The 12,957-nt window shown below is 44.4% G+C and overlaps 1 protein-coding gene and 1 long non-coding RNA gene across 3 annotated transcripts in view; one reads left to right on the top strand and one right to left on the bottom strand.

The window, feature by feature from the left end:
* PRLR (prolactin receptor) overlaps positions 1–6,156 on the bottom strand; it is a 127,386-nt gene extending 121,230 nt beyond the window's left edge. Inside the window, exon 1 of one of the 2 annotated variants that reach the window (XM_070411845.1) lies at positions 5,889–6,156. The gene's annotated coding sequence lies outside the window, so the exon portion shown is untranslated. The remainder of the gene's footprint in view (positions 1–5,888) is intronic. The other variant, XM_070411844.1, reaches the window with a different exon arrangement.
* Positions 6,157–7,230: 1,074 nt separating this feature from the next.
* Positions 7,231–12,515, top strand: LOC139008015 (uncharacterized). The gene is made up of 3 exons (XR_011471082.1): positions 7,231–7,308; positions 7,993–8,239; positions 12,363–12,515. It is a non-coding gene; the product is annotated as an uncharacterized lncRNA (long non-coding RNA).
* Positions 12,516–12,957: the final 442 nt, after the last annotated feature.

Genomic DNA, 12,957 nt, shown 5'->3' with positions numbered 1-12,957 from the left:
CCCTCCATCTTACCCCGGATCCTCCATATTTAGGCAGCAGCCATTAGCCATGTGCTCCGCAAGGAGCTTCTTCCCGGAAGCCCAAGTCTCTGCTCTTTAAACTAACCAATGACAATCAAGGGAAGTGCGCGTCATAGACACAACCACATCCTGTGTAACAAGACCCCGACTTGCACCTGGCCAATCGGCAGGGCCTACAGTCCTCTCTCCTCCCCTTACTCCAACCCACCGATAAAACCCCTCTTCCCACAGAGCTAGCTCTCTCTCTGCCCCTTGCCGCTGTGTTGGCGAGTGTGGGGGGAGCTCAAGCTAGCTTGAATAAAGACTCTCTGCTTTTGCATCAGACTCAGCGCTCCCTGGTGGTCATTTGGGGATCCTGAAATCTGGGCATAACATTAACACTGGGTCTAGTCCAGGGGTGGGCAAACTTTTTGACTCGAGGGCTACAATGGGTTCTTAAACTGGACCGGAGGGCCGGAACAAAAGCATGGATGGAGTGTTTGTGTGAACTAATATAAATTCAAAGTAAACATCATTACATAAAAGGGTACGGTCTTTTTTTTTTTTTTTTTTTTTAGTTTTATTCATTTCAAATGGGCCGGATCCGGCCCGCGGGCTGTAGTTTGCCCACGGCTGGTCTAGTCCATCAAATCCAATGCGGACATGATGAAGTGGCTGCCAATCATCGCCTGCCCAGCGGAACAGTGGGGTTGGGGCGAGCGTAGAGGGGACTGCTTTCCTCTTGTCTACTGCTTCACCGAGTAACTGGATTTGGGGACAGACTTGAGCTGGAGTCTGAGTCAAGAACAGAGGAACAGTTAAGTTAGGAAGAAGGAAGAAAAATGTATCATATCTTTGTCAAATCGTTCTTCTATACAAGCATTGTTCAATGGAGATATAATGTGAGCCACAAGTGTGGTTTAAAATTTTCTATCACCCACATTAAAAATAAAATGAAATTAATTTTCATATATTTCATCTAAACTAATACATTCAAGATATTATCATTCTAACATATAATCAATATAAAAATTGATGAGATATTTTTGGGTCTAGTTCTTTGAAATCTAGGGTGTATTTTATTCTTTCAGCACAGCTCAATCTGGACAGGCACATTTCAAGCATCCAATAGCCACATGTGGCTAGTGCTGCATATTACACAGTACAGATGGAGACCCGTGTCAACGAAAAGAGGCCATGTGCTAACGTGACTAACTCAGGGAGGGTTTGCGAGGTGGTCTTGCAAACTCAGAGACCTAAAGTAACCACAAAGGCTGATCTGAAATTAAAACTTTAGCTAAAAGGAGTGATGGTGGGTAGTTATGTCCTCGGCAGGTATCTTCCCTGACCAAGGTCACTCTTTACATTAACTGGGCCTATTATCTTTTTGCATCTATGATAACATGTTGTTGGAATGTCAGCCATTTTCCTTTTTTCTGGATCCCTCAAAGCACAGGCACTGCTCTGCAGAGACCACAAGTCCCCTCATTGTTATTGAGTTAATTGTTGACTGTTAACTATCCTGCACCCACCTAAGTCAAAGACGTATGTGTCTATCATTTTCCCTTTTTTAAAAAAAAAAATATTTTTATTGATTTCAGAGAGGAAGGGAGAGGGAGAGAGAGATAGAAACATCAATGATGAGAGAGAATCATTGGTTGGCTGCCTCCTGCATGCCCCCTACTGGGGATCGAGCTGCAACCTGGGCATGTGCCCTTGACCGGAATCGAAGGTGGGACCCTTCAGTCCACAGGCTGATGCTCTATCCACTGAGCCAAACCTGCTAGGGCTATCATTTTACTTTTTACCCAATCCCAGAGGTTCCCCCCACCACTTTGTTTTCTCCCACCTCCCTAGTCTAGCACCAACAGAGTTCATGTAACTCACCTACATCTTCCCTTTTGATCGTAATGTACCAAACAAGGTAAAAACCCGCCATTCTCCAGAGCACTATCTCAGTACGCTGAGATTCTGCTTCCTGGCAATTGTCAAGAGTTTGGCTCAAATAAACTCACAAATATTCTTCACTATCCCTGAGAAGAGGTTATCTCAAAGACCATATGCTAGGTTAGCAAAATGTTTTGGGCTTTGGAGCAAAACAGACTCTGAGATTAAAATACTAGCGTTGTAACCGTGGGCTAGCTGCTTATCCTCTCTGAACCTTGATTTTTTCAACTATTAAATCATGACAAAAATAGCTAACTTATCAGATTGTTGAGAAGATTAAATAAGTATAAAGTATATGGCACAGCTTAGTATAATATAATAGGCCTTGAAACAACAATTTCCCCCATATAGAACTCAACTTGATTTCTAAGGGGCTATTTTATTGTATTTGAGGCGCTAGTGCTTCATGTATTACACTTCTAGATCTTTCCCTTGAGGTTTATTCTGCTAAGGCAGCCCTTTCCCCAGATCTTCATGGCCTGGGCCCTTCTTATCAGGCAAGTTTAAGTTCAAGAGTGAACATAAAGTTCTAACGGAAATTTTCTCGAGCTGCCTGCCTTAATAAAGTTGCCTCTAAGCTTTGGTACACTCTAGTCCCCAGGCTCTCTACTTCCTTCATGGCATTGATCAATATCTGAGGTTATCTTATTTATATATTTATCCCCTGCCCCCCATCTGTCACTCTTGCTAGCATAGAAGCTTCACCAGAGCCAGCACCTTGTCTGTCTTATTCAGAACTCAACAAGTAGCTGTCGAATGAATGAATGAATGCTTAACCCAGGGAGGTGAATGTAAATGATACTCCGATTCTAAAGGTAGGGAAAAAAAGAAATTCCATAGCTCTTTTTACCTTAAAAGGATTGCTCAGGAAGTCAATGGCCCAGAGCCAGCCAGCCTCGCTTGCTGAGTATCTGGAGCCTCAGCAGGAGTGGGAGGGTAAGAAAATTATTCCACAGGTGATCTTATTGTTGCTGCCTTTAAGTATGTATCACAGGCAGGGTGTATGTTCACGCCACTTAAAACCATCAGGAGATTTGGTCATTCCTGCTCTTTAGAAGAAGAACTGGGATCTATGGCCCTGGCGCAACTCTCTGCTACAGGGAGCTTGGCGGCACCGGGAAAAGGAGTGAGTGTCGACATCACACAGACCTGGGCCTGGATCCCAGCTTTTGCCTTTTACCAGCCATGCAAACTGAGGCTTAGAAAAATACGCACATTTTTATAAGCCTCAGTTTCTTTATCTGTGAAGCTTTAAATGATCATTTATCCCCTGCAATGTTGACATAAAAATCATTGAGGTTATGTAGGAAAGTGCTTAGTATAGCTCAAAGGCTCGATGATGTAGGGATATATTGTCATCTTTGCATACAAGAACGCCCTGCAGAACATACTGACCAATCTGTGGAATGGGTACTGCGGGGCTGCCCCATTTCCTTTTAGGCTTCTGATATTTCTTTCCCATATTTCCATGTCAGTCACCCAACTTTTTGCAAATGAGGGGCCAGGATGAGGGGGAAGGAGGTGGAGGGAGGGGGGGGAGGGAGGGAGAAAGAGAGAGAGAGAGAGAGAGAGAGAGAGAGAGAAAGCTGAATTGGCTAAATCTATGCCAAGCTTTAAAAGACGACAGTGGAGACATTTCTCTCTACAGAGACAGTTTCTGGTGCATCTGGGGATGGATGCAGCCAGGAGACCGTCCCAGTCACCATGCCCAGCTGTTTGTAGCTATAGGCAAAGATCTAGCTGTTGTGTATTCAAGTTTATGGGCCAAAAGAGAACTGAGGAAAACGACTAAGAACCCACACCAGTCTGGCCGTATTTCACTTGCTGGCAACAGAGCACTACTTGATGAAGGTGAAGCAGCAGATCCAACCACCTTCTGAACCCACCACTCATCCTTGGGAATATTTAGACCAGAATTGATTTTACTCATTCTTCTACGGATATAGAAGAGAAATTGCTCAAAAAAGCATGCAACTGTTTAACACTTACTTATAATCTTACATTCATATTAATAATAGCAGTTTTTCATTGACTGGAGACCAGGCATTACATAAACACTACTTCCATTCTCCGGACAACAGTGCAAGAAAGGCAGTATTGTTCCCCATTTTACAGACAGAAAAGGTGAGGCTCAGAGAAGTGACTTACCAAAGTGTGGGAGCCAACATTTGAAGCCCCGTCTGTCGGCTGCAACACTCCACGTGTCCTCTGCTAAACCTTGCTGGCATTGGCAATGGAAGACCCAGTGAGTCTCTAGTCCCTTAAAGGCAAAGTGCAGAGGTCCAAAAGAACACATTTCCTGTTCCTACTATTCCCTGGGGAGCAAGTGGCACTTCAACTCAAAGCCAAGCCCTGACCCTCTGTCTGACATCCAGCCAGGTGACCCGATGAGCTAGCGCTCCGTGAGACCACAGTGACCCTCTGCAGGCGGCTCTCCAGTGCGGTCTGTAGGACTGGAAACTCCCAGGGGGAGGACCTACCCCAGGAAAGCCACTAAAAGGGTTTGTGAGGCGCGATCCCCAGGAGGCAGAGATTGGGGAAGCCCTGGGAAACAGTGTCGTGTCGGGGAGCTCAGGGAAGGAGGGCTTTCACCTGAGCAGCGGGCTGACTCCAGACCAGGGCAGGCTGTAGTGATTCCCAGAGCCAGCCCAGCCAGCAGAGGCTGCCAATTTCGAAGAACCACAAAAATGGAAATTTTCATCTGCTTCTTCCTTGCACTATTCAGCACTTTTACCCATACACACACACACATATATGCACACAGATAATGCCTAATGGGATATGTAGTATATATTATATGGAATAATTAATTCCCTAAATATTGCAAAGGGAGAGAGAAGAGAAGAGAAGAGAAGAGAAGAGAAGAGAAGAGAAGAGAAGAGAAGAGAAGAGAAGAGAAGAGAAGAGAAGAGAAGAGAAGAGGAGTATTGCCCAGGGTTGAGGCCAGGAGCAGCACCATCCTGGAGACTCCGGCGGGAAATCTTGCCCGGAACTTGATGAATGAAGACGAAGGAATCCCTCCAACTGATAGTAACGTTTAGCAACCTTCTCAGGCCCAATCACAGAAAACCCTAAATTGCCCGTTAGGGCTGCTTCCCCGGCTCACAGGCAGAGTCACTAAAAGGCTATTTTCCTATGGAAGGGGCTAGAACTCCAGCCCGTGCCCTCTGCCCCGCTCCCGCATCCGCGCGCTGGCTCCGGGCTCCCGGCTCCCGGCTCCTCTTCCCTGGGCTCCGCTCTGCGATCCCCTCGGGCTGAAACCCCTCTGCCCCGTCCTGCTCCCCCCAGGTCTGCTCGGGGGTACGGATCGCAGCCCCGAGCTGCTTACCTGCCGCCACCCCACCGCCTCTGGGGGAGCCGCGCCTCCCGGTCAGCGCAGGTAACTAACTTTCCCCACCGGACCCGGACCCGGACCCGGACCGCCGGAGGCGGCGGCTGCGGCTGGGAACCCCTGATCCGCGGTCATCGCATCACCTACGCGGAGCCCCTTCGCCTCCCCAATTTTCTCCCAATCTGCCGTAAATAATTCACATCTGAGAGTTCCACAGTCGCGCCAAAACTCAGTCTCCGAGGTGCGTTTGAAGCTGCGTTTGGAAAGGACGAATGCTGCAGTAGACAAAGCTGGGGCGGGGGGGGGGGGGGGGTATTTTTAGCTCCTCTGAGAAGGGACCTAAACGCCGACTGGGGTCAAAGCCAAACCTGCATAGTTTGTGAGCCAATGTCACCCCCAATAAATTCAATTAACAAACAATCCTCGCTCCCCCAGCCCCTCTGCCCGCGGCGGTCGGGCTGCAATTCTAAGCGCTTCGCAAAGCGCGGCCACCCTCGCTCTGCTCCGGCGCTTGGCCTCGAACCCGCAGCCCTGGCGCCGCGCCGCCGCGCCACCCGCACCACCCGCACCACCCGCACCACCCGCGCCGCACTCGGCTGTAGCGACTCACTCTGGTCCGGGAGCGAAGTCTCCCGCTGCAGCCGCAGCACTTTCCGCAAGAGGACGCGGCGATCGGCCGGGTCGGGCTGCTTCTCCCGCAGCCGGTAAATCCAGAGGAGGGAGAGCCGGGAGTCAGGCCGGCGGGCAGAGCTGGGAGTCCCGCAGAAGAGCCTCCGGGGACCTGAGCGGGGCGATCTGCGCGGCGGCTGTGCGAGTAGGCGCTCGCGAGGTGCACTTGTTCAGTGTTTCGTTAGGGGAGGAGCCAGGGTTGCAACATTTCTGTTCCTTGCCGGAGGCGAAACAGCGATTTTCTTCAGCCTGCAGAATGCCCGGAGCCTGCGGCTCTCCAAGGTGCGGGCGGCAGGGACGCGGGGGGGGGGGGGGGGGGGGGGGCGCGGGGGGAGTGGGCAGGGGAGGCGAATGTAACAGAGACGCGGAGAAGAAATAACGGAGTCCAGTCTCCCCAGATGGGCGTTGCGGGATCCGGGCCACCGACCTTCCGCGGACACGGGCAAAACAATAGACAGACAAACAATAACGATGGCTCAATAAATTCAGTGACCGCAACGGTGATATTTCTCCCGGCGGCCAAGATGTGGAGCGTCTCCGTGTCAGATGTCTTTCCTTATCTCTGAATAACTTGGAACAGTAGCTGACAACATCGGAGGGGGCTCCGGGGAGTTGAAGCTCACCTTTGTCCAGAAGGAAGGCTCAGAGGGGAAAGGGCGAAAGAAAATAAAGTCAGTGGCCCAAGGGAGTTTGCGTTTCTTTTTTGATACCCCAAAACCCAAGCTTCCAGGGTGCCCTGTGTTTTCTCTGCCACAGGGGCACGGTGGTGCCTGAGTAACCCACGCTTTTGTTGTTTTCCACAGACACAGACTTTATCTTCTCTAATAGGGCTGCATGCAGTTCCCTTTTCTGTATGTGCACAACCACCACCTTTTCTCTTGGGGAAAAAACACACAAAACCACAGGAACAAAAAAACTGAAACAAATAGTAGTAGCTGCCGGGATCAAACAGGTATCCCTCGATGAGTAAGTTGCTAGCGTCTGGCTGATGTGATTAATATTGCATTTGATTGTTCATAACTAAGAGGGGCAGCACGAAAGTGTTTTAAACAATGGCTATTGAGTTTGCTGTTGGTGAGAAGGCATATACTTACCAAGAAGGACTCCTGGTGGTTAATTGGGCTCGAATCCCAGTTAGCTGCAGGCAACTCAATTCATCTGTGCCCATGACTGCCAACTTGTGAGAGGGTGGTTGTTGAGTGACTGGCTGATCCACAGCTCGCTGGGAGGGAAGGGCTAGCCTGGCGTTCTGCTTTGCTGTGCAGCACACAGGGTCCAGGCACGGTCACTAAGCCGCCAGCACTGGCTCTCCGTGAAAGGCGACACCGCAGCTTTCCAGAGAGGATGAAGGAAGTCTGCTGGTGAGCCTCAACCTCTGGTCTCTGGCCCACCATAGCTTTGTCACTACCTGCTGCTCTGCATGTGAACAGCCCCTTCACCTGTATGTGCTCCTTGCATGTCTCTGACTTGTCATCGTCTCAGTGGATGTGTTCCCCCCCCCCCCCACCCCCGCAGCTATTCCTGGCCCCCATCCCTCCCCTTGCCTCCAAGACTTGGTCCACGGCAGATGCAGAGGAAAGAGCTCAGCCCTTGGCATGGTTTTGGTCCTTACTGTTACTCATTTGGCTTCCCGGAGCTTCACTGTCTCACGGTAAATTGGATGCAGTAATGCTTCAAAATAATAATCATGGTGTGGTGTGTTTTTTTTTTACACCGGTAAAGGGGATAATAACGGTGATAGTCTATATCAGTGGTTCTCAACCTTGGCTGCACATTAGAATCACCTGGGAATCATTTTAAAATCCTGATTTCTGGGCCTCACCCTCCAGAAATTCTGTTTCTTTGTTTACTAATGTTGTGGCCCCACCCCATAACAAAGAAACAGAATTTCCGGAGGGTGAGGCCCAGAAATCAGGATTTTAAAATGATTCCCAGGTGATTCTAATGTGCAGCCAAGGTTGAGAACCACTGGTCTATATAAAATGCCTGACAACTCAGAGAGTCCAGAAACACGAAGTTCTTTTTTCCCCTTCCCCGTTCCCCAGGCATACTTCAGCTCTTCTGTCCCAGGCTCCTTCATCTCAGCCTACAAGAGACTCACATCTTCCTGGACCCCGCTAACCCTTTTGGCAGCTTTACAATCGAATTCACTCCTGTTTTCACCTGGAAAACGTGGTGAAAGAATGATCTACACTCCTCAGCTTCCCTGACTCAGCTCTCAACGCCTTCTATCAGTACCAGTGGTTCTTAACCTTGGCTGCACACCACCATCACCTGAGGAGTGTCTCAAAGGTACTGAGTCCAGCTGTCACTTGCCAAGCTGCTAATTCAGGAGGCTTAGGGTGGGGCCCCGATTTCTCTGTTTCTAGAAAGATACAATTGATTTGCATATGTTGAACCATCCTTGCATCCTACATATACTAGTAAGTCCCACTTGGTCACAGTGGATGATTCTTTTAATATGCTGTTGAATTTGGTTTAAGAGTATTTTGTTGAGGATTTTTGCACAGTTGTTCATCAGGAATATTGCACTTTAGTTTCTAATGTCTTTGTCTGGCTTTAGCATCAGGAAAATGTTGGCCTTATAAAATGAATTTGGATGGGTTTTCTCCTCTTCGATTTTTGAAAGAGTTTAAGAAGGATTAATATTCACTCTTCAAATATTTGGTAGAATTCACTAGTGAAGCCATATGATTCTAGAGTTTTCTTGATTGACATGTTTTTAATTCTTGACATAATTTCCTTATTCATTGTTGGTTTGTTCAGATTTTTAATTTTTTTATGATTCATTCTGTATAGATTGTGGTTCTAGGGATCTATCCATTTCTTCTGTTACTCAATTTGTTGGCATATAATTGTTCATAACAGTTTCATGATCATTTTTTATTTCTGTGGTATTAGATATAATATGTCCTCTTTCATTTCTGGTATTATTTATTTGAGTCTTCTATCTTTTTTCTTAATCTAACTAAAGAATGTCAATTTCATTTATCTTTAAAAAAACCAATCTTTAATTTTTCTATTTCATTTATCTCTGCTCTAATCTCTATTTTTTTCTTCCTTCTGCTAACTTTGGACTTAGTTTATTTTCTTTATGTAGTTCCTTGAGCTTTAAGGTTAGGTATTTTTTTAAAAAAATCTTTTTAATATGTTTTTTTGGTAATTGATTTTAGAGTGGAAAGGAGAGGGAGAGGAAACACCAATATGAGAGAGAGACATTGGTTAGCTGCCTCCTTCACACCTCCTACTGGGGATCAAGCCCACAACCAGGGCATATGCCCTGACTGAGAATCAAACCAGTGACCTTTTGGTACATGGGACAATGCTCAACCAATTGAGCCACACCGACCAGGGCTAAATCTTTCTCAATGTAGGTATTCATTACTATACGTTTCCCTCCTAGTACTGCATTTGCTGCATTCCATAATTTGTATGTTATGTTTTTATTTGTCATAAGTAATTTTCTGATTTCTCTTTTGATATCTTTTTTGACCCAGTGGTTGTTCAGGAATGTCTTTTAAATTTCCACTCAGTATTTGTGAATTTTCCAGTTATTCTTCTGCTATTGATTTCTAGTTTCATTTCATTACATTTGGAAAGATACTTGGTATGATTTCAATTTTCTTAAAATTATTATGACTAGTTTTATGGCCTACCATGTGCTCTTTACTGAGAAATGTTATGTATGTGCTTGAAAAGAATGTGTATGCTTCTGCTGGTGGGTGGATTGTTCTGTATATGTCTGTTAGGTCTAGTTTGCTTATACTAGCAGCAGTTCTCAACCTGTGGGTCGCAACCATCGGAAAACATATAGCATATCAGAGATTTACATTACGATTCATAACAGTAGCAAAATTACAGTTATGAAGTAGCAACGAAAATAATTTCATGGTTGGGGGGTCACCACAAAATGAGGAATAAAGGGTCGCGGCTTTAGGAAGGTTGAGAACCACTGGAGGGTTTTCTAGTCCTTTGTTTCCCTATTGATCTCCTGTCTGATTGTTCTATCCATTATTGAAAGTGGGTTATTGATGTATTTTAATATTATTGTATTATTGTCTGTTTCTTCTTTCAGATTAGTTAATGTTTGCGTTATATATTTAAGAGGCACTCTATTGTTGGGTGCATATGTATTTATAAGTGTTTGATCTTCTTGGTGAATTGATATTTTTATCACTATATAATGTTGATTTTTGCCTCTAGTCACAGTTTTTGACTTAAAGTCTATATTGATGATATAACTATAGCTATCTCTGCTTTCTTTTTTTTTTTTATCATTTACATAGAATATTTTTTAAATATCTTCACTTTCAGCCCATGTTTGTCCTTAAATCTGAAGTGAGTCTGTTGCAAGTAGCATATAGTTGGATCTAGTTTGTTTAATTTATTTCCCACTCTAATGTCCTTTGATTGAGAACTTTAATTCATTTACATTTAAAGTCATTATTGATTGAAGCGGATTTATTAAAAAGAAAAGGATTTACATTTTAACTATTTTTCTGTCATGTAGTTCTTTTGTTCCTCTTTGCCTCACTGTCTTTCATATTTTGTTGATTTTTTTGGAGTATGCTTTCCTTTTTTGTCTTTCTTGGTCTTATATAGGTATTTTCTTTGTGGATACCATGAGGCTTCCATAAGACATCTTATCGTTACGAGTCTATTTTAAGCTGATAACAACTTTACTTCTATTGCATATAAAAACTCTACACTTTGATTCCACCTCCAACACTTTATGCTACTGACATGACAATTTATATATTTTTATATTGTGTATCTGTTATCAAATATTTGTAGTTATAGTTGTTATTAATATTTTTGTCTCTAAACTTTATATTAAAATCAAAAGTGATTTACATTATTAAAGTATTACAATATTCTGTATTTGTCTATAAATTTATTTTAACCAGTGAGTTTTATACTTTCATATACTTTCTTATTGCTGTTTAGTGTTCTTTCTTTTCAACTTGAAGACCTCACTTTACCTTTGTGCATGTTCTTAATACTTCTTTTAATTTATTAAGATGAATATAAAGTCAACCATTTAAAATGTGCAATGCAGGACATTTAGTACCTTCCCAATGTTGTCACTTATCACCTCTATCTAGTTTCCAAACATTTTCATCACCCCCATATACACTAATGAAGCACTGCCCATGTCTCTCTTCTCAGCCTCTGGCAACAATGGATCTGCTTTATGTTTTTATAGGTTTACTTATTCTGGTTATTTCATATTAATAAAATCCCACAATATGTGACTTTTTGTGCCAGCTTCTTGCACGTAGCACACTGCTTTTTAAGTTTTTCCATGTTGTGGCATGTATCATTACTTCATTTCTTTTCATAGATGAATACTATTCTATTGTAGAGATATACCCCACTTTGCTTATCTATTCACCCATTTGAGTTGTTTTCAACTTTTGGCTATTGTGAATAAATTGCTTAACTTTTAGCCCTCACTTTCCTCAGCTGCAAGTGGGGATAATTGTTTTCAGGGTCATTGTGAAGGTTGGAGCTAATTCAGATCATATGTCTGGTTCAATATTTAGAAGCTATCATGAATGTTTGTGTGTGTGTGTGTGTGTGTGTGTGTGTGTGTGTGTGTGTCTGAGGCCAGAGATAAAGAGCTAATAAAATAAGGCCCACAGTTGGTTTTCAGACAGAATGAACGTTCCTACCTTTTAAATCACTAAAGACCAGTTTCTCTCATCCTGCCCAATCTTCCTATCCATATTTGGGTTACAAATTTCATATTTTAGGCCTCTTTACTCTGGGAATCATTCTTTGTTGTTGTTATCTTTACCCATCTGCTTTCTTTGCTTCCTCTTAGTTTTGTTCATTGATTTTTTCCCCCCATTCATTCATACATCAACAAATACCAGGCTCAGTTTTAGGTGGTGGATTATAGCAGGAAAAAAAATTTTTTAATTCAGTCTGAGATCTCTTCCATCGTATTATTCATTGTATTACACATATGGTTGGAAGGAGAAGAGAACTAAAGCAAACAAGCAAATCAATGGTGAAATATGCTAAGAAGTAAAACAAAACAGAGCAAGGGCATAGGAGGTTTCCAATTAAGCCTGAGGGTCACAGTGGGCCTCTTGATAATGTCGCTTGAGCAGAACCTGAATGAGAACTATGAAGTGTGTTTATGGAATAAGGCTCCTCCTGGGAGGAAGAGGGAGGAGGCAAGTCCTTGGAGGTGACCTGACCTGACCTTCATTTCAAATGGATCACCTTGCCTGCTGTCGCGAAAATATACTATTGACAATTGTCATCTCTGTCTCCCTCCTTGCTTCCTTTCTCTGAGATGTTTGCCCTGTAAGCCCTTTCAGAAAGCTCACTGTCTTGATAAAAATCTTTCAGATTCAGTTTTGTAAGCTGGGGCCCTCTCTTTCTCTTCCTCTCAATTCCTTAGGGAAGAAGGAAGATATTACACAAAGGAAGCTTTCACCACTGCATTTTCGCCATCTCAACAGCCTCAGGTGACAAGGTCCTGTGACTGCAGGCAATGGCTTCTTCCTGGTTCAAACCGAAGACTTCCGTGAGCTTTGTCCTCACTGGTACCCAAGGTGTGGGAATTTGGGAAAGTCTTAGTGTCTTCTCTACAGCAAGGCCGCCTTCCTGCCTATGCCAGTGTCGATTTTCCTGATTAAATTTAGAAATAAAGGAGGTTATTTTCTACGTTTGGTAATCAGAAGTAAAACTCAATAGATGTGCATTTCCCCTGGGAATCTGGATTTAGGAATTTTGTGCCCTAGTTCTCCCTCCCCAAGATACCCCTACTTTTCTCCCAAGGACACTCTACCCACACTCAGGGTAATAGGACACGGTGGACAAAGCATGGGCCTGGGAGCCAGAGGTCTGAGTCTTGGTTTGGACCCTCACTAACTAGCTGTGGGTTTGTTAATGGAGAGGTGGCAGAGCAGAGGGTAGTGAACGATATGAGCTCTGGAGTCAGACTAACCCATTGAGTGTCTGGCTCCACAATTTATTGCTTACGTATCTGGGGC

The sequence above is a fragment of the Myotis yumanensis genome, unplaced genomic scaffold (genome assembly GCF_028538775.1).
Source record: "Myotis yumanensis isolate MYYU_CA2020_CCGP unplaced genomic scaffold, mMyoYum1.0.hap1 SCAF_4, whole genome shotgun sequence".
Classification (NCBI taxonomy): domain Eukaryota; kingdom Metazoa; phylum Chordata; class Mammalia; order Chiroptera; family Vespertilionidae; genus Myotis; species Myotis yumanensis.
Note: the sequence above shows the minus strand (reverse complement) of the source record. Positions and strands in the feature narration are given on the sequence as shown.